The sequence below is a fragment of the Durio zibethinus genome, chromosome 19 (assembly GCF_047325235.1).
Source record: "Durio zibethinus cultivar Kanyao isolate XHJ-2024 chromosome 19, ASM4732523v1, whole genome shotgun sequence".
NCBI classification, from domain to species: domain Eukaryota; kingdom Viridiplantae; phylum Streptophyta; class Magnoliopsida; order Malvales; family Malvaceae; genus Durio; species Durio zibethinus.
This window is the reverse complement of record NC_143180.1, coordinates 11,306,139-11,324,644: the sequence shown is the minus strand read 5'-3', so window position 1 is coordinate 11,324,644 and position 18,506 is coordinate 11,306,139.

The following is an 18,506-nucleotide window of genomic DNA, read 5'->3' as shown; positions in this document are numbered from 1 at the left end:
AAGTAGAAAAAAATAAATTAAGAGAAAAAATTAAATAAAATACCAAAAAAGGAAAAAATAAAAAATTAGCGAATCAAAAAAATATAAAAAGACAAAATGAATAATCAAATATAAAATGGAAAAAACTTTTAGTTTATAATTTACAAAGAAAAAGAAAAAAAAATAACAAATAGAGGAAAAAGATATAAAATATGAAAGATGAAAAATAAAATAAAAGAAAGTGCACAAAAAAATAAGTTTGAGGTTTTAAAGTTATAAAGAAGAAAAAAAAAGGTGTGAACAAAAAGATTTAAGAAAAAAATAAAAAATGAAAATACAAAATATATAAAATAAAATTTGAGAAAAAGAAGAAAAAAATAAAGAATGAAGAGGCAAAAATATGAAATAAAACAAAAAGAAAAAAATTTATAGAAAATTTTAAAACAAAGAAAAACCTGAACGAAAAAGAATGAAAGCACATAAAAAAAAGTAAAAAAAAGAAGAAAAATTATAAAAATGCAACAGAAAATAACCAAGAATGATAAAAGAAAAAAAGATAGAAAAATAAAAAATTCCAAAACTTTATAAAAATTTATGAAATTATGAATAAAGAAAGAAAATAAAATAAGAAAAAAAATTAAAGCAAAAGAAAAAAGATAGATAAAGCACGAAAAAAGAAAAAAAAACAAAAAATTATAAAAAGTAAGAAAATGAAAAAGGACAAAAATTGAATAAAAATTTCAAAAATGAAATGGAATGACAAAATGAAAAAAAAATTAGTTTAAAAAATACAAAAAATTAAAAAACATATAAGACCAAACAATCTAAAAAGTCTGACAAAAAATTAAAAAAGAGAAAAGTTAATGCAAAATAAAAAAAAAAGTATGAGAATTTAAAAACGCAAATAAGAAATGAAAGGAAATTTGTGGAAAAAAAAAGAAAAGACAAAAGATTTGGAATAAAAAAGAGAAAAATAAAAATTTTTAAAACAACGAAAAAATTAAAAAAAGTAAAAATGAAAACATATGGAAAAAAAAAAAAGCAAAAAGAAGGAAAATTGCAAAGGGAAAAAATTATTAAAAATTTACAAAGTAAAAAAAAATTAGGGAATCAAAAAATATAAAAGGAAAAAAATAAAAATAAACAAAGTAAGAAAATAAAAAATTAGGGAATCAAAAAATATAAAAAGACAAAATGAATAAAAATTTCAAATATAAAAAGAAAGTGCACAAAAAAAGAAGTTTGAGGTTTTAAAATTACAAAGAAGAAATAAAAAAAGGTGTGAACAAAAAGATTTAAGAAAAAAAAAACAAATGAAAATATAAAATATATAAAAAAAATATTTGAGAAAAAAAATGAGAAAAAGAAGAAAAAAATAAAAAATGAAGAGGCAAAAAATATGAAATAAAACAAAAAGAAAAAAAATACAAAAAAAGGACAAAAATTGAATAAAAATTTCAAAAATGAAATGGAATGACAAAATGAAAAAAAATTAGTTTAAAAAATACAAAAAAATTGAAAAACATATAAGTCCTAACAATATAAAAATTCAGACAAAAAATTAAAAAAGAAAAAAGTATGAGAATTTAAAAATGCAAATAAGAAATGAAAGGAAATTTGTGGAAAAAAAAAGAGAAGCAAGAAAAGACAAAAGATTTGGAATAAAAAATAGAAAAATAAAAATTTTTAAAACAACGAAAAAATGAAAGCATATGAAAAAAAGTAAAAAGAAGGAAATTGTGAAGGGAAAAAGTTATTAAAAAATTACAAAGTTGAAAAAAAATAAATTAAGAGAAAAAATTAAATAAAATAGCCAGAAAGGAAAAATAAAAATAAACAAAGTAAGAAAATAAAAAATTAGCGAAGCAAAAAAATATAAAATGACAAATGAATAAAAATTTCAAATATAAAATGGAAAAAACTTTTAGTTTAGAATGTAGAAAGAAAAACAAAAAAAAAAACAAATAGAGGAAAAAGATATAAAATATGAAAGATGAAAAATAAAATAAAAGAAAGTGCACAAAAAAAGAAGTTTGAGGTTTTAAAATTATAAAGAAGAAATAAAAAAAGGTGTGAACAAAAAGATTTAAGAAAAAAATAAAAAATGAAAATGCAAAATATATAAAATAAAATTTGAGAAAAAGAAGAAAAAAATAAAAAATGAAGTGGCAAAAATATGAAAAAAAAATAAAAAGAAAAAAATTTATAGAAAATTTTAAAACAAAGAAAAAAGTGAACAAAAAAAAATGAAAGCACATAAAAAAAAAAGTAAAAAAAAGAAAAAAAATTTGAAAGGAGAAAAAGTTAATGAAAAATTATAAAAATGCAATAGAAAATAACCAAGAATGATAAAAGAAAAAAAAGATAGAAAAATAAAAAATTCTAAAACTTTATAAAAATTTATGAAATTATAAATAAAGAAAGAAAATAAAATACGAAAAAAAATTAAAGCAAAAGAAAAAAGATAAATAAAGCACAAAAAAACAAAAATACTACAAAAAATATAAAAAGTAAGAAAATGAAAAAGGACAAAAATTGAATAAAAATTTCAAAAATGAAATGGAATGACAAAATGAAAAAAATTAGTTTAAAAAATACAAAAAATTGAAAAACATATAAGTTCTAACAATATAAAAAGTTTGAGAATTTAAAAACACAAATAAGAAATGAAAAGAAATTTATGGAAAAAAAAAAGAATTGGAATAAAAAATAGAAAAATAAAATTTTTAAAACGATGAAAAATTAAAATAAGAAAAAAAATTAAAGCAAAAGAAAAAAGATAAATAAAGCATGAAAAAAAAAACAAAAATACAGCAAAAAATTATAAAAGGTAAGAAAATGAAAGAGGACAAAAAATGAATAAAAATTTCAAAAATGAAATGGAATGACAAAATGAAAATAAAATTAGTTTAAAAAATAAAAAAAAATTGAAAAACATATAAGACCTAACAATATAAAAAGTCAGACAAAAAATTAAAAAAGAGAAAAGTTATTGCAAAATAAAAAAAAAGTATGAGAATTTAAAAGCGCAAATAAGAAATGAAAGGAAATTTGAGGAAAAAAAGAGACAAAAGATTTGGAATAAAAAATAGAAAAATAGAAATTTTTAAAACAACAAAAAAAATTAAAACAAGTAAAAATGAAAGCTTATGAAAAAAAAAAAAAAGCAAAAAGAAGGCAAATTATGAAGGGAAAAAGTTATTAAAAAATTACAAAGTAGAAAAAAAAGAAAATAAAAAATAAATTAAGAGAAAAAATTAAATAAAATACCAAAAAAGGAAAAAATAAAAAATTAGCGAATCAAAAAATATAAAAAGACAAAATGAATAAAAATTTCAAATATAAAATGAAAAAAACTATTGGTTCAGAATGTACAAAGAAAAATAAAAAAAATATAACAAACAGAGGAAAAAGATATAAAATATGAAAGATGAAAAATAAAATAAAAGAAAGTGCACAAAAAAAGAAGTTTGAGGTTTTAAAACTATAAAGAAGAAATAAAAAAAGGTGTGAACAAAAAGATTTAAGAAAAAAAAATGAAAATACAAAATATATAAAATAAAATTTGAGAAAAAGAAGAAAAAAATAAAAAATGAAGAGGCAAAAATATGAAATAAAAGAAAAAGAAAAAAATTTATAGAAAATTTTAAAACAAAGAAAAAAGTGAACAAAAAAGAATGATGGCATATAAAAAAAAAGTAAAAAAAAAGAAGAAAAATTTGGAAGGAGAAAAAGTTAATGAAAAAAATATAAAAATGCAATAGAAAATAACCAAGAATGATAAAAGAAAAAAAGATAAAAAAATTAAAAATTCCAAAACTTTATAAAAATTTATGAAATTATGAATAAAGAAAGAAAATAAAATAAGAAAAAAAATTAAAGCAAAAGAAAAAAGATAGATAAAGCACGAAAAAAGAAAAAAAAAACAAAAAATTATAAAAAGTAAGAAAATGAAAAAGGACAAAAATTGAATAAAAATTTCAAAAATGAAATGGAATGACAAAATGAAAAAAAAATTAGTTTAAAAAATACAAAAAATTAAAAAACATATAAGACCAAACAATCTAAAAAGTCTGACAAAAAATTAAAAAAGAGAAAAGTTAATGCAAAATAAAAAAAAAAGTATGAGAATTTAAAAACGCAAAAAAGAAATGAAAGGAAATTTGTGGAAAAAAAAGAAAAGACAAAAGATTTGGAATAAAAAAGAGAAAAATAAAAATTTTTAAAACCGCGAAAAAATGAAAAAAAGTAAAAATGAAAACATATGAAAAAAAAAAGCAAAAAGAAGGAAAATTGCAAAGGGAAAAAGTTATTAAGAAATTACAAAGTAGAAAAAATTAAATTAAGAGAAAAAATTAAATAAAATACCAAAAAAGGAAAAAATAAAAAATTAGCGAATCAAAAAAATATAAAAAGACAAAATGAATAATCAAATATAAAATGGAAAAAACTTTTAGTTTATAATTTACAAAGAAAAAGAAAAAAAAATAACAAATAGAGGAAAAAGATATAAAATATGAAAGATGAAAAATAGAATAAAATAAAGTGCACAAAAAAATAAGTTTGAGGTTTTAAAGTTATAAAGAAGAAAAAAAAAAGGTGTGAACAAAAAGATTTAAGAAAAAAATAAAAAATGAAAATACAAAATATATAAAATAAAATTTGAGAAAAAGAAGAAAAAAATAAAGAATGAAAAGGCAAAAATATGAAATAAAACAAAAAGAAAAAAATTTATAGAAAATTTTAAAACAAAGAAAAACCTGAACGAAAAAGAATGAAAGCACATAAAAAAAAGTAAAAAAAAGAAGAAAAATTATAAAAATGCAACAGAAAATAACCAAGAATGATAAAAGAAAAAAAGATAGAAAAATAAAAAATTCCAAAACTTTATAAAAATTTATGAAATTATGAATAAAGAAAGAAAATAAAATAAGAAAAAAAATTAAAGCAAAAGAAAAAAGATAGATAAAGCACGAAAAAAGAAAAAAAAACAAAAAATTATAAAAAGTAAGAAAATGAAAAAGGACAAAAATTGAATAAAAATTTCAAAAACGAAATGGAATGACAAAATGAAAAAAAAATTAGTTTAAAAAATACAAAAAATTAAAAAACATATAAGACCAAACAATCTAAAAAGTCTGACAAAAAATTAAAAAAGAGAAAAGTTAATGCAAAATAAAAAAAAAAGTATGAGAATTTAAAAACGCAAATAAGAAATGAAAGGAAATTTGTGGAAAAAAAAAGAAAAGACAAAAGATTTGGAATAAAAAAGAGAAAAATAAAAATTTTTAAAACAACGAAAAAATTAAAAAAAGTAAAAATGAAAACATATGGAAAAAAAAAAGAAAAAAGAAGGAAAATTGCAAAGGGAAAAAATTATTAAAAATTTACAAAGTAAAAAAAAATTAGGGAATCAAAAAATATAAAAGGAAAAAAATAAAAATAAACAAAGTAAGAAAATAAAAAATTAGGGAATCAAAAAATATAAAAAGACAAAATGAATAAAAATTTCAAATATAAAAAGAAAGTGCACAAAAAAAGAAGTTTGAGGTTTTAAAATTACAAAGAAGAAATAAAAAAAGGTGTGAACAAAAAGATTTAAGAAAAAAATAACAAATGAAAATATAAAATATATAAAAAAAATATTTGAGAAAAAAATGAGAAAAAGAAGAAAAAAATAAAAAATGAAGAGGCAAAAATATGAAATAAAACAAAAAGAAAAAAAATACAAAAAAGGACAAAAATTGAATAAAAATTTCAAAAATGAAATGGAATGACAAAATGAAAAAAAATTAGTTTAAAAAATACAAAAAAATTGAAAAACATATAAGTCCTAACAATATAAAAATTCAGACAAAAAATTAAAAAAGAAAAAAGTATGAGAATTTAAAAATGCAAATAAGAAATGAAAGGAAATTTGTGGAAAAAAAAAGAGAAGCAAGAAAAGACAAAAGATTTGGAATAAAAAATAGAAAAATAAAAATTTTTAAAACAACGAAAAAATGAAAGCATATGAAAAAAAAGTAAAAAGAAGGAAATTGTGAAGGGAAAAAGTTATTAAAAAATTACAAAGTTGAAAAAAAATAAATTAAGAGAAAAAATTAAATAAAATACCCAGAAAGGAAAAATAAAAATAAACAAAGTAAGAAAATAAAAAATTAGCGAAGCAAAAAAATATAAAAAGACAAATGAATAAAAATTTCAAATAAAAAATGCAACAGAAAATAACCAAGAATGATAAAAGAAAAAAAGATAGAAAAATAAAAAATTCCAAAACTTTATAAAAATTTATGAAATTATGAATAAAGAAAGAAAATAAAATAAGAAAAAAAATTAAAACAAAAGAAAAAAGATAGATAAAGCACGAAAAAAGAAAAAAAAACAAAAATACAACAAAAAATTATAAAAAGTAAGAAAATGAAAAAGGACAAAAATTGAATAAAAATTTCAAAAATGAAATGGAATGACAAAATGAAAAAAAAATTAGTTTAAAAAATACAAAAAATTAAAAAACATATAAGACCAAACAATCTAAAAAGTCTGACAAAAAATTAAAAAAGAGAAAAGTTAATGCAAAATAAAAAAAAAAAAAGTATGAGAATTTAAAAACGCAAATAAGAAATGAAAGGAAATTTGTGGAAAAAAAAAGAAAAGACAAAAGATTTGGAATAAAAAAGAGAAAAATAAAAATTTTTAAAACAACGAAAAAATTAAAAAAAGTAAAAATGAAAACATATGGAAAAAAAAAAGCAAAAAGAAGGAAAATTGCAAAGGGAAAAAATTATTAAAAATTTACAAAGTAAAAAAAAATTAGGGAATCAAAAAATATAAAAGGAAAAAAATAAAAATAAACAAAGTAAGAAAATAAAAAATTAGGGAATCAAAAAATATAAAAAGACAAAATGAATAAAAATTTCAAATATAAAAAGAAAGTGCACAAAAAAAGAAGTTTGAGGTTTTAAAATTACAAAGAAGAAATAAAAAAAGGTGTGAACAAAAAGATTTAAGAAAAAAATAACAAATGAAAATATAAAATATAAAAAAAAAATATTTGAGAAAAAAAATGAGAAAAAGAAGAAAAAAATAAAAAATGAAGAGGCAAAAATATGAAATAAAACAAAAAGAAAAAAAATACAAAAAAAGGACAAAAATTGAATAAAAATTTCAAAAATGAAATGGAATGACAAAATGAAAAAAAATTAGTTTAAAAAATACAAAAAAATTGAAAAACATATAAGTCCTAACAATATAAAAATTCAGACAAAAAATTAAAAAAGAAAAAAGTTAATGCAAAATAAAAAAAAGTATGAGAATTTAAAAATGCAAATAAGAAATGAAAGGAAATTTGTGGAAAAAAAAAGAGAAGCAAGAAAAGACAAAAGATTTGGAATAAAAAATAGAAAAATAAAAATTTTTAAAACAACGAAAAAATGAAAGCATATGAAAAAAAAGTAAAAAGAAGGAAATTGTGAAGGGAAAAAGTTATTAAAAAATTACAAAGTTGAAAAAAAATAAATTAAGAGAAAAAATTAAATAAAATACCCAGAAAGGAAAAATAAAAATAAACAAAGTAAGAAAATAAAAAATTAGCGAAGCAAAAAAATATAAAAAGACAAATGAATAAAAATTTCAAATATAAAATGGAAAAAACTTTTAGTTTAGAATGTAGAAAGAAAAACAAAAAAAAAAAAAACAAATAGAGGAAAAAGATATAAAATATGAAAGATGAAAAATAAAATAAAAGAAAGTGCACAAAAAAAGAAGTTTGAGGTTTTAAAATTATAAAGAAGAAATAAAAAAAGGTGTGAACAAAAAGATTTAAGAAAAAAATAAAAAATGAAGAGGCAAAAATATGAAAAAAAAATAAAAAGAAAAAACTTTATAGAAAATTTTAAAACAAAGAAAAAAGTGAACAAAAAAAAAATGAAAGCACATAAAAAAAAAGTAAAAAAAAGAAGAAAAATTTGAAAGGAGAAAAAGTTAATGAAAAATTATAAAAATGCAATAGAAAATAACCAAGAATGATAAAAGAAAAAAAGATAGAAAAATAAAAAATTCTAAAACTTTATAAAAATTTATGAAATTATAAATAAAGAAAGAAAATAAAATACGAAAAAAAATTAAAGCAAAAGAAAAAAGATAAATAAAGCACAAAAAAACAAAAATACTACAAAAAATATAAAAAGTAAGAAAATGAAAAAGGACAAAAATTGAATAAAAATTTCAAAAATGAAATGGAATGACAAAATGAAAAAAATTAGTTTAAAAAATACAAAAAATTGAAAAACATATAAGTTCTAACAATATAAAAAGTTTGAGAATTTAAAAACACAAATAAGAAATGAAAGGAAATTTATGGAAAAAAAAAAGAATTGGAATAAAAAATAGAAAAATAAAATTTTTAAAACGACGAAAAATTAAAATAAGAAAAAAAATTAAAGCAAAAGAAAAAAGATAAATAAAGCATGAAAAAAAAAACAAAAATACAACAAAAAATTATAAAAGGTAAGAAAATGAAAGAGGACAAAAATTGAATAAAAATTTCAAAAATGAAATGGAATGAGAAAATGAAAATAAAATTAGTTTAAAAAATAAAAAAAAAATTGAAAAACATATAACACCTAACAATATAAAAAGTCAGACAAAAAATTAAAAAAGAGAAAAGTTAATGCAAAATAAAAAAAAAGTATGAGAATTTAAAAGCGCAAATAAGAAATGAAAGGAAATTTGAGGAAAAAAAGAGACAAAAGATTTGGAATAAAAAATAGAAAAATAGAAATTTTTAAAACAACAAAAAAAATTAAAACAAGTAAAAATGAAAGCTTATGAAAAAAAAAAGCAAAAAGAAGGCAAATTATGAAGGGAAAAAGTTATTAAAAAATTACAAAGTAGAAAAAAAAGAAAATAAAAAATAAATTAAGAGAAAAAATTAAATAAAATACCAAAAAAGGAAAAAATAAAAATAAACAAAGTAAGAAAATAAAAAATTAGCGAATCAAAAAATATAAAAAGACAAAATGAATAAAAATTTCAAATATAAAATGAAAAAAACTATTGGTTCAGAATGTACAAAGAAAAATAAAAAAAATATAACAAACAGAGGAAAAAGATATAAAATATGAAAGATGAAAAATAAAATAAAACAAAGTGCACAAAAAAAGAAGTTTGAGGTTTTAAAACTATAAAGAAGAAATAAAAAAAAAGGTGTGAACAAAAAGATTTAAGAAAAAAAAATGAAAATACAAAATATATAAAATAAAATTTGAGAAAAAGAAGAAAAAAATAAAAAATGAAGAGGCAAAAATATGAAATAAAAGAAAAAGAAAAAAATTTATAGAAATTTTTAAAACAAAGAAAAAAGTGAACAAAAAAGAATGATGGCATATAAAAAAAAAGTAAAAAAAAAGAAGAAAAATTTGGAAGGAGAAAAAGTTAATGAAAAAAATATAAAAATGCAATAGAAAATAACCAAGAATGATAAAAGAAAAAAAGATAAAAAAATTAAAAATTCCAAAACTTTATAAAAATTTATGAAATTATGAATAAAGAAAGAAAATAAAATAAGAAAAAAAATTAAAGCAAAAGAAAAAAGATAGATAAAGCACGAAAAAAGAAAAAAAAACAAAAAATTATAAAAAGTAAGAAAATGAAAAAGGACAAAAATTGAATAAAAATTTCAAAAATGAAATGGAATGACAAAATGAAAAAAAAATTAGTTTAAAAAATACAAAAAATTAAAAAACATATAAGACCAAACAATCTAAAAAGTCTGACAAAAAATTAAAAAAGAGAAAAGTTAATGCAAAATAAAAAAAAAAGTATGAGAATTTAAAAACGCAAATAAGAAATGAAAGGAAATTTGTGGAAAAAAAAGAAAAGACAAAAGATTTGGAATAAAAAAGAGAAAAATAAAAATTTTTAAAACAGCGAAAAAATTAAAAAAAGTAAAAATGAAAACATATGGAAAAAAAAAAGCAAAAAGAAGGAAAATTGCAAAGGGAAAAAGTTATTAAGAAATTACAAAGTAGAAAAAATTAAATTAAGAGAAAAAATTAAATAAAATACCAAAAAAGGAAAAAATAAAAAATTAGCGAATCAAAAAAATATAAAAAGACAAAATGAATAATCAAATATAAAATGGAAAAAACTTTTAGTTTATAATTCACAAAGAAAAAGAAAAAAAAATAACAAATAGAGGAAAAAGATATAAAATATGAAAGATGAAAAATAAAATAAAAGAAAGTGCACAAAAATATAAGTTTGAGGTTTTAAAGTTATAAAGAAGAAAAAAAAAAGGTGTGAACAAAAAGATTTAAGAAAAAAATAAAAAATGAAAATACAAAATATATAAAATAAAATTTGAGAAAAAGAAGAAAAAAATAAAGAATGAAGAGGCAAAAATATGAAATAAAACAAAAAGAAAAAAATTTATAGAAAATTTTAAAACAAAGAAAAACCTGAACGAAAAAGAATGAAAGCACATAAAAAAAAGTAAAAAAAAGAAGAAAAATTATAAAAATGCAACAGAAAATAACCAAGAATGATAAAAGAAAAAAAGATAGAAAAATAAAAAATTCCAAAACTTTATAAAAATTTATGAAATTATGAATAAAGAAAGAAAATAAAATAAGAAAAAAAATTAAAGCAAAAGAAAAAAGATAGATAAAGCACGAAAAAAGAAAAAAAACAAAAATACAACAAAAAATTATAAAAAGTAAGAAAATGAAAAAGGACAAAAATTGAATAAAAATTTCAAAAATGAAATGGAATGACAAAATGAAAAAAAAATTAGTTTAAAAAATACAAAAAATTAAAAAACATATAAGACCAAACAATCTAAAAAGTCTGACAAAAAATTAAAAAAGAGAAAAGTTAATGCAAAATAAAAAAAAAAGTATGAGAATTTAAAAACGCAAATAAGAAATGAAAGGAAATTTGTGGAAAAAAAAAGAAAAGACAAAAGATTTGGAATAAAAAAGAGAAAAATAAAAATTTTTAAAACAACGAAAAAATTAAAAAAAGTAAAAATGAAAACATATGGAAAAAAAAAAGCAAAAAGAAGGAAAATTGCAAAGGGAAAAAATTATTAAAAATTTACAAAGTAAAAAAAAATTAGGGAATCAAAATGTATAAAAGGAAAAAAACAAAAATAAACAAAGTAAGAAAATAAAAAATTAGGGAATCAAAAAATATAAAAAGACAAAATGAATAAAAATTTCAAATATAAAAAGAAAGTGCACAAAAAAAGAAGTTTGAGGTTTTAAAATTACAAAGAAGAAATAAAAAAAGGTGTGAACAAAAAGATTTAAGAAAAAAATAACAAATGAAAATATAAAATATATAAAAAAAATATTTGAGAAAAAAAATGAGAAAAAGAAGAAAAAAATAAAAAATGAAGAGGCAAAAATATGAAATAAAACAAAAAGAAAAAAAATACAAAAAAAGGACAAAAATTGAATAAAAATTTCAAAAATGAAATGGAATGACAAAATGAAAAAAAATTAGTCTAAAAAATACAAAAAAATTGAAAAACATATAAGTCCTAACAATATAAAAATTCAGACAAAAAATTAAAAAAGAAAAAAGTTAATGCAAAATAAAAAAAAGTATGAGAATTTAAAAATGCAAATAAGAAATGAAAGGAAATTTGTGGAAAAAAAAAGAAAAGACAAAAGATTTGGAATAAAAAAAAGAAAAATAAAAATTTTTAAAACAACGAAAAAATGAAAGCATATGAAAAAAAAGTAAAAAGAAGGAAATTGTGAAGGGAAAAAGTTATTAAAAAATTACAAAGTTGAAAAAAAATAAATTAAGAGAAAAAATTAAATAAAATACCCAGAAAGGAAAAATAAAAATAAACAAAGTAAGAAAAGAAAAAATTAGCGAAGCAAAAAAATATAAAAAGACAAATGAATAAAAATTTCAAATATAAAATGGAAAAAACTTTTAGTTTAGAATGTAGAAAGAAAAACAAAAAAAAAAAAACAAATAGAGGAAAAATATATAAAATATGAAAGATGAAAAATAAAATAAAAGAAAGTGCACAAAAAAAGAAGTTTGAGGTTTTAAAATTATAAAGAAGAAATAAAAAAAGGTGTGAACAAAAAGATTTAAGAAAAAAATAAAAAATGAAAATGCAAAATATATAAAATAAAATTTGAGAAAAAGAAGAAAAAAATAAAAAATGAAGAGGCAAAAATATGAAAAAAAAATAAAAAGAAAAAAATTTATAGAAAATTTTAAAACAAAGAAAAAAGTGAACAAAAAAAAATGAAAGCACATAAAAAAAAAAGTAAAAAAAAGAAGAAAAATTTGAAAGGAGAAAAAGTTAATGAAAAATTATAAAAATGCAATAGAAAATAACCAAGAATGATAAAAGAAAAAAAGATAGAAAAATAAAAAATTCTAAAACTTTATAAAAATTTATGAAATTATAAATAAAGAAAGAAAATAAAATACGAAAAAAAATTAAAGCAAAAGAAAAAAGATAAATAAAGCACAAAAAAACAAAAATACTACAAAAAATATAAAAAGTAAGAAAATGAAAAAGGACAAAAATTGAATAAAAATTTCAAAAATGAAATGGAATGACAAAATGAAAAAAATTAGTTTAAAAAATACAAAAAATTGAAAAACATATAAGTTCTAACAATATAAAAAGTTTGAGAATTTAAAAACACAAATAAGAAATGAAAGGAAATTTATGGAAAAAAAAAAGAATTGGAATAAAAAATAGAAAAATAAAATTTTTAAAACGACGAAAAATGAAAATAAGAAAAAAAATTAAAGCAAAAGAAAAAAGATAAATAAAGCATGAAAAAAAAAACAAAAATAGAACAAAAAATTATAAAAGGTAAGAAAATGAAAGAGGACAAAAAATGAATAAAAATTTCAAAAATTAAATGGAATGACAAAATGAAAATAAAATTAGTTTAAAAAATAAAAAAAAATTGAAAAACATATAAGACCTAACAATATAAAAAGTCAGACAAAAAATTAAAAAAGAGAAAAGTTAATGTAAAATAAAAAAAAAGTATGAGAATTTAAAAGCGCAAATAAGAAATGAAAGGAAATTTGAGGAAAAAAAGAGACAAAAGATTTGGAATAAAAAATAGAAAAATAGAAATTTTTAAAACAACAAAAAAAATAAAAACAAGTAAAAATGAAAGCTTATGAAAAAAAAAAGCAAAAAGAAGGCAAATTATGAAGGGAAAAAGTTATTAAAAAATTACAAAGTAGAAAAAAAAGAAAATAAAAAATAAATTAAGAGAAAAAATTAAATAAAATACCAAAAAAGGAAAAAATAAAAATAAACAAAGTAAGAAAATAAAAAATTAGCGAATCAAAAAATATAAAAAGACAAAATGAATAAAAATTTCAAATATAAAATGAAAAAAATTATTGGTTCAGAATGTACAAAGAAAAATAAAAAAAATATAACAAACAGAGGAAAAAGATATAAAATATGAAAGATGAAAAATAAAATAAAAGAAAGTGCACAAAAAAAGAAGTTTGAGGTTTTAAAACTATAAAGAAGAAATAAAAAAAAAGGTGTGAACAAAAAGATTTAAGAAAAAAAAATGAAAATACAAAATATATAAAATAAAATTTGAGAAAAAGAAGAAAAAAATAAAAAATGAAGAGGCAAAAATATGAAATAAAAGAAAAAGAAAAAAATTTATAGAAAATTTTAAAACAAAGAAAAAAGTGAACAAAAAAGAATGATGGCATATAAAAAAAAAGTAAAAAAAAAGAAGAAAAATTTGGAAGGAGAAAAAGTTAATGAAAAAAATATAAAAATGCAATAGAAAATAACCAAGAATGATAAAAGAAAAAAAGATAAAAAATTAAAAATTCCAAAACTTTATAAAAATTTATGAAATTATGAATAAAGAAAGAAAATAAAATAAGAAAAAAAATTAAAGCAAAAGAAAAAAGATAGATAAAGCACGAAAAAAGAAAAAAAAACAAAAAATTATAAAAAGTAAGAAAATGAAAAAGGACAAAAATTGAATAAAAATTTCAAAAATGAAATGGAATGACAAAATGAAAAAAAAATTAGTTTAAAAAATACAAAAAATTAAAAAACATATAAGACCAAACAATCTAAAAAGTCTGACAAAAAATTAAAAAAGAGAAAAGTTAATGCAAAATAAAAAAAAAAGTATGAGAATTTAAAAACGCAAATAAGAAATGAAAGGAAATTTGTGGAAAAAAAAGAAAAGACAAAAGATTTGGAATAAAAAAGAGAAAAATAAAAATTTTTAAAACAGCGAAAAAATTAAAAAAAGTAAAAATGAAAACATATGGAAAAAAAAAAGCAAAAAGAAGGAAAATTGCAAAGGGAAAAAGTTATTAAGAAATTACAAAGTAGAAAAAATTAAATTAAGAGAAAAAATTAAATAAAATACCAAAAAAGGAAAAAATAAAAAATTAGCGAATCAAAAAAATATAAAAAGACAAAATGAATAATCAAATATAAAATGGAAAAAACTTTTAGTTTATAATTCACAAAGAAAAAGAAAAAAAAATAACAAATAGAGGAAAAAGATATAAAATATGAAAGATGAAAAATAAAATAAAAGAAAGTGCACAAAAATATAAGTTTGAGGTTTTAAAGTTATAAAGAAGAAAAAAAAAAGGTGTGAACAAAAAGATTTAAGAAAAAAATAAAAAATGAAAATACAAAATATATAAAATAAAATTTGAGAAAAAGAAGAAAAAAATAAAGAATGAAGAGGCAAAAATATGAAATAAAACAAAAAGAAAAAAATTTATAGAAAATTTTAAAACAAAGAAAAACCTGAACGAAAAAGAATGAAAGCACATAAAAAAAGTAAAAAAAAGAAGAAAAATTATAAAAATGCAACAGAAAATAACCAAGAATGATAAAAGAAAAAAAGATAGAAAAATAAAAAATTCCAAAACTTTATAAAAATTTATGAAATTATGAATAAAGAAAGAAAATAAAATAAGAAAAAAAATTAAAGCAAAAGAAAAAAGATAGATAAAGCACGAAAAAAGAAAAAAAACAAAAATACAACAAAAAATTATAAAAAGTAAGAAAATGAAAAAGGACAAAAATTGAATAAAAATTTCAAAAATGAAATGGAATGACAAAATGAAAAAAAAATTAGTTTAAAAAATACAAAAAATTAAAAAACATATAAGACCAAACAATCTAAAAAGTCTGACAAAAAATTAAAAAAGAGAAAAGTTAATGCAAAATAAAAAAAAAAAGTATGAGAATTTAAAAACGCAAATAAGAAATGAAAGGAAATTTGTGGAAAAAAAAAGAAAAGACAAAAGATTTGGAATAAAAAAGAGAAAAATAAAAATTTTTAAAACAACGAAAAAATTAAAAAAAGTAAAAATGAAAACATATGGAAAAAAAAAAGCAAAAAGAAGGAAAATTGCAAAGGGAAAAAATTATTAAAAATTTACAAAGTAAAAAAAAATTAGGGAATCAAAATGTATAAAAGGAAAAAAACAAAAATAAACAAAGTAAGAAAATAAAAAATTAGGGAATCAAAAAATATAAAAAGACAAAATGAATAAAAATTTCAAATATAAAAAGAAAGTGCACAAAAAAAGAAGTTTGAGGTTTTAAAATTACAAAGAAGAAATAAAAAAAGGTGTGAACAAAAAGATTTAAGAAAAAAATAACAAATGAAAATATAAAATATATAAAAAAAATATTTGAGAAAAAAAATGAGAAAAAGAAGAAAAAAATAAAAAATGAAGAGGCAAAAATATGAAATAAAACAAAAAGAAAAAAAATACAAAAAAAGGACAAAAATTGAATAAAAATTTCAAAAATGAAATGGAATGACAAAATGAAAAAAATTAGTCTAAAAAATACAAAAAAATTGAAAAACATATAAGTCCTAACAATATAAAAATTCAGACAAAAAATTAAAAAAGAAAAAAGTTAATGCAAAATAAAAAAAAGTATGAGAATTTAAAAATGCAAATAAGAAATGAAAGGAAATTTGTGGAAAAAAAAAAGAGAAGCAAGAAAAGACAAAAGATTTGGAATAAAAAATAGAAAAATAAAAATTTTTAAAACAACGAAAAAATGAAAGCATATGAAAAAAAAGTAAAAAGAAGGAAATTGTGAAGGGAAAAAGTTATTAAAAAATTACAAAGTTGAAAAAAAATAAATTAAGAGAAAAAATTAAATAAAATACCCAGAAAGGAAAAATAAAAATAAACAAAGTAAGAAAAGAAAAAATTAGCGAAGCAAAAAAATATAAAAAGACAAATGAATAAAAATTTCAAATATAAAATGGAAAAAACTTTTAGTTTAGAATGTAGAAAGAAAAACAAAAAAAAAAAAAACAAATAGAGGAAAAATATATAAAATATGAAAGATGAAAAATAAAATAAAAGAAAGTGCACAAAAAAAGAAGTTTGAGGTTTTAAAATTATAAAGAAGAAATAAAAAAAGGTGTGAACAAAAAGATTTAAGAAAAAAATAAAAAATGAAAATGCAAAATATATAAAATAAAATTTGAGAAAAAGAAGAAAAAAATAAAAAATGAAGAGGCAAAAATATGAAAAAAAAATAAAAAGAAAAAAATTTATAGAAAATTTTAAAACAAAGAAAAAAGTGAACAAAAAAAAAATGAAAGCACATAAAAAAAAAAGTAAAAAAAAGAAGAAAAATTTGAAAGGAGAAAAAGTTAATGAAAAATTATAAAAATGCAATAGAAAATAACCAAGAATGATAAAAGAAAAAAAGATAGAAAAATAAAAAATTCTAAAACTTTATAAAAATTTATGAAATTATAAATAAAGAAAGAAAATAAAATACGAAAAAAAATTAAAGCAAAAGAAAAAAGATAAATAAAGCACAAAAAAACAAAAATACTACAAAAAATATAAAAAGTAAGAAAATGAAAAAGGACAAAATTGAATAAAAATTTCAAAAATGAAATGGAATGACAAAATGAAAAAAATTAGTTTAAAAAATACAAAAAATTGAAAAACATATAAGTTCTAACAATATAAAAAGTTTGAGAATTTAAAAACACAAATAAGAAATGAAAGGAAATTTATGGAAAAAAAAAAGAATTGGAATAAAAAATAGAAAAATAAAATTTTTAAAACGACGAAAAATTAAAATAAGAAAAAAAATTAAAGCAAAAGAAAAAAGATAAATAAAGCATGAAAAAAAAAACAAAAATAGAACAAAAAATTATAAAAGGTAAGAAAATGAAAGAGGACAAAAATTGAATAAAAATTTCAAAAATGAAATGGAATGACAAAATGAAAATAAAATTAGTTTAAAAAATAAAAAAAAAATTGAAAAACATATAAGACCTAACAATATAAAAAGTCAGACAAAAAATTAAAAAAGAGAAAAGTTAATGCAAAATAAAAAAAAAAGTATGAGAATTTAAAAGCGCAAATAAGAAATGAAAGGAAATTTGAGGAAAAAAAGAGACAAAAGATTTGGAATAAAAAATAGAAAAATAGAAATTTTTAAAACAACAAAAAAAATTAAAACAAGTAAAAATGAAAGCTTATGAAAAAAAAAAGCAAAAAGAAGGCAAATTATGAAGGGAAAAAGTTATTAAAAAATTACAAAGTAGAAAAAAAAGAAAATAAAAAATAAATTAAGAGAAAAAATTAAATAAAATACCAAAAAAGGAAAAAATAAAAATAAACAAAGTAAGAAAATAAAAAATTAGCGAATCAAAAAATATAAAAAGACAAAATGAATAAAAATTTCAAATATAAAATGAAAAAAACTATTGGTTCAGAATGTACAAAGAAAAATAAAAAAAATATAACAAACAGAGGAAAAAGATATAAAATATGAAAGATGAAAAATAAAATAAAAGAAAGTGCACAAAAAAAGAAGTTTGAGGTTTTAAAACTATAAAGAAGAAATAAAAAAAAGGTGTGAACAAAAAGATTTAAGAAAAAAAAATGAAAATACAAAATATATAAAATAAAATTTGAGAAAAAGAAGAAAAAAATAAAAAATGAAGAGGCAAAAATATGAAATAAAAGAAAAAGAAAAAAATTTATAGAAAATTTTAAAACAAAGAAAAAAGTGAACAAAAAAGAATGATGGCATATAAAAAAAAAAGTAAAAAAAAAGAAGAAAAATTTGGAAGGAGAAAAAGTTAATGAAAAAAATATAAAAATGCAATAGAAAATAACCAAGAATGATAAAAGAAAAAAAGATAAAAAAATTAAAAATTCCAAAACTTTATAAAAATTTATGAAATTATGAATAAAGAAAGAAAATAAAATAAGAAAAAAAATTAAAGCAAAAGAAAAAAGATAGATAAAGCACGAAAAAAGAAAAAAAAAACAAAAAATTATAAAAAGTAAGAAAATGAAAAAGGACAAAAATTGAATAAAAATTCCAAAAATGAAATGGAATGACAAAATGAGAAAAAAATTAGTTTAAAAAATACAAAAAATTAAAAAACATATAAGACCAAACAATCTAAAAAGTCTGACAAAAAATTAAAAAAGAGAAAAGTTAATGCAAAATAAAAAAAAAAGTA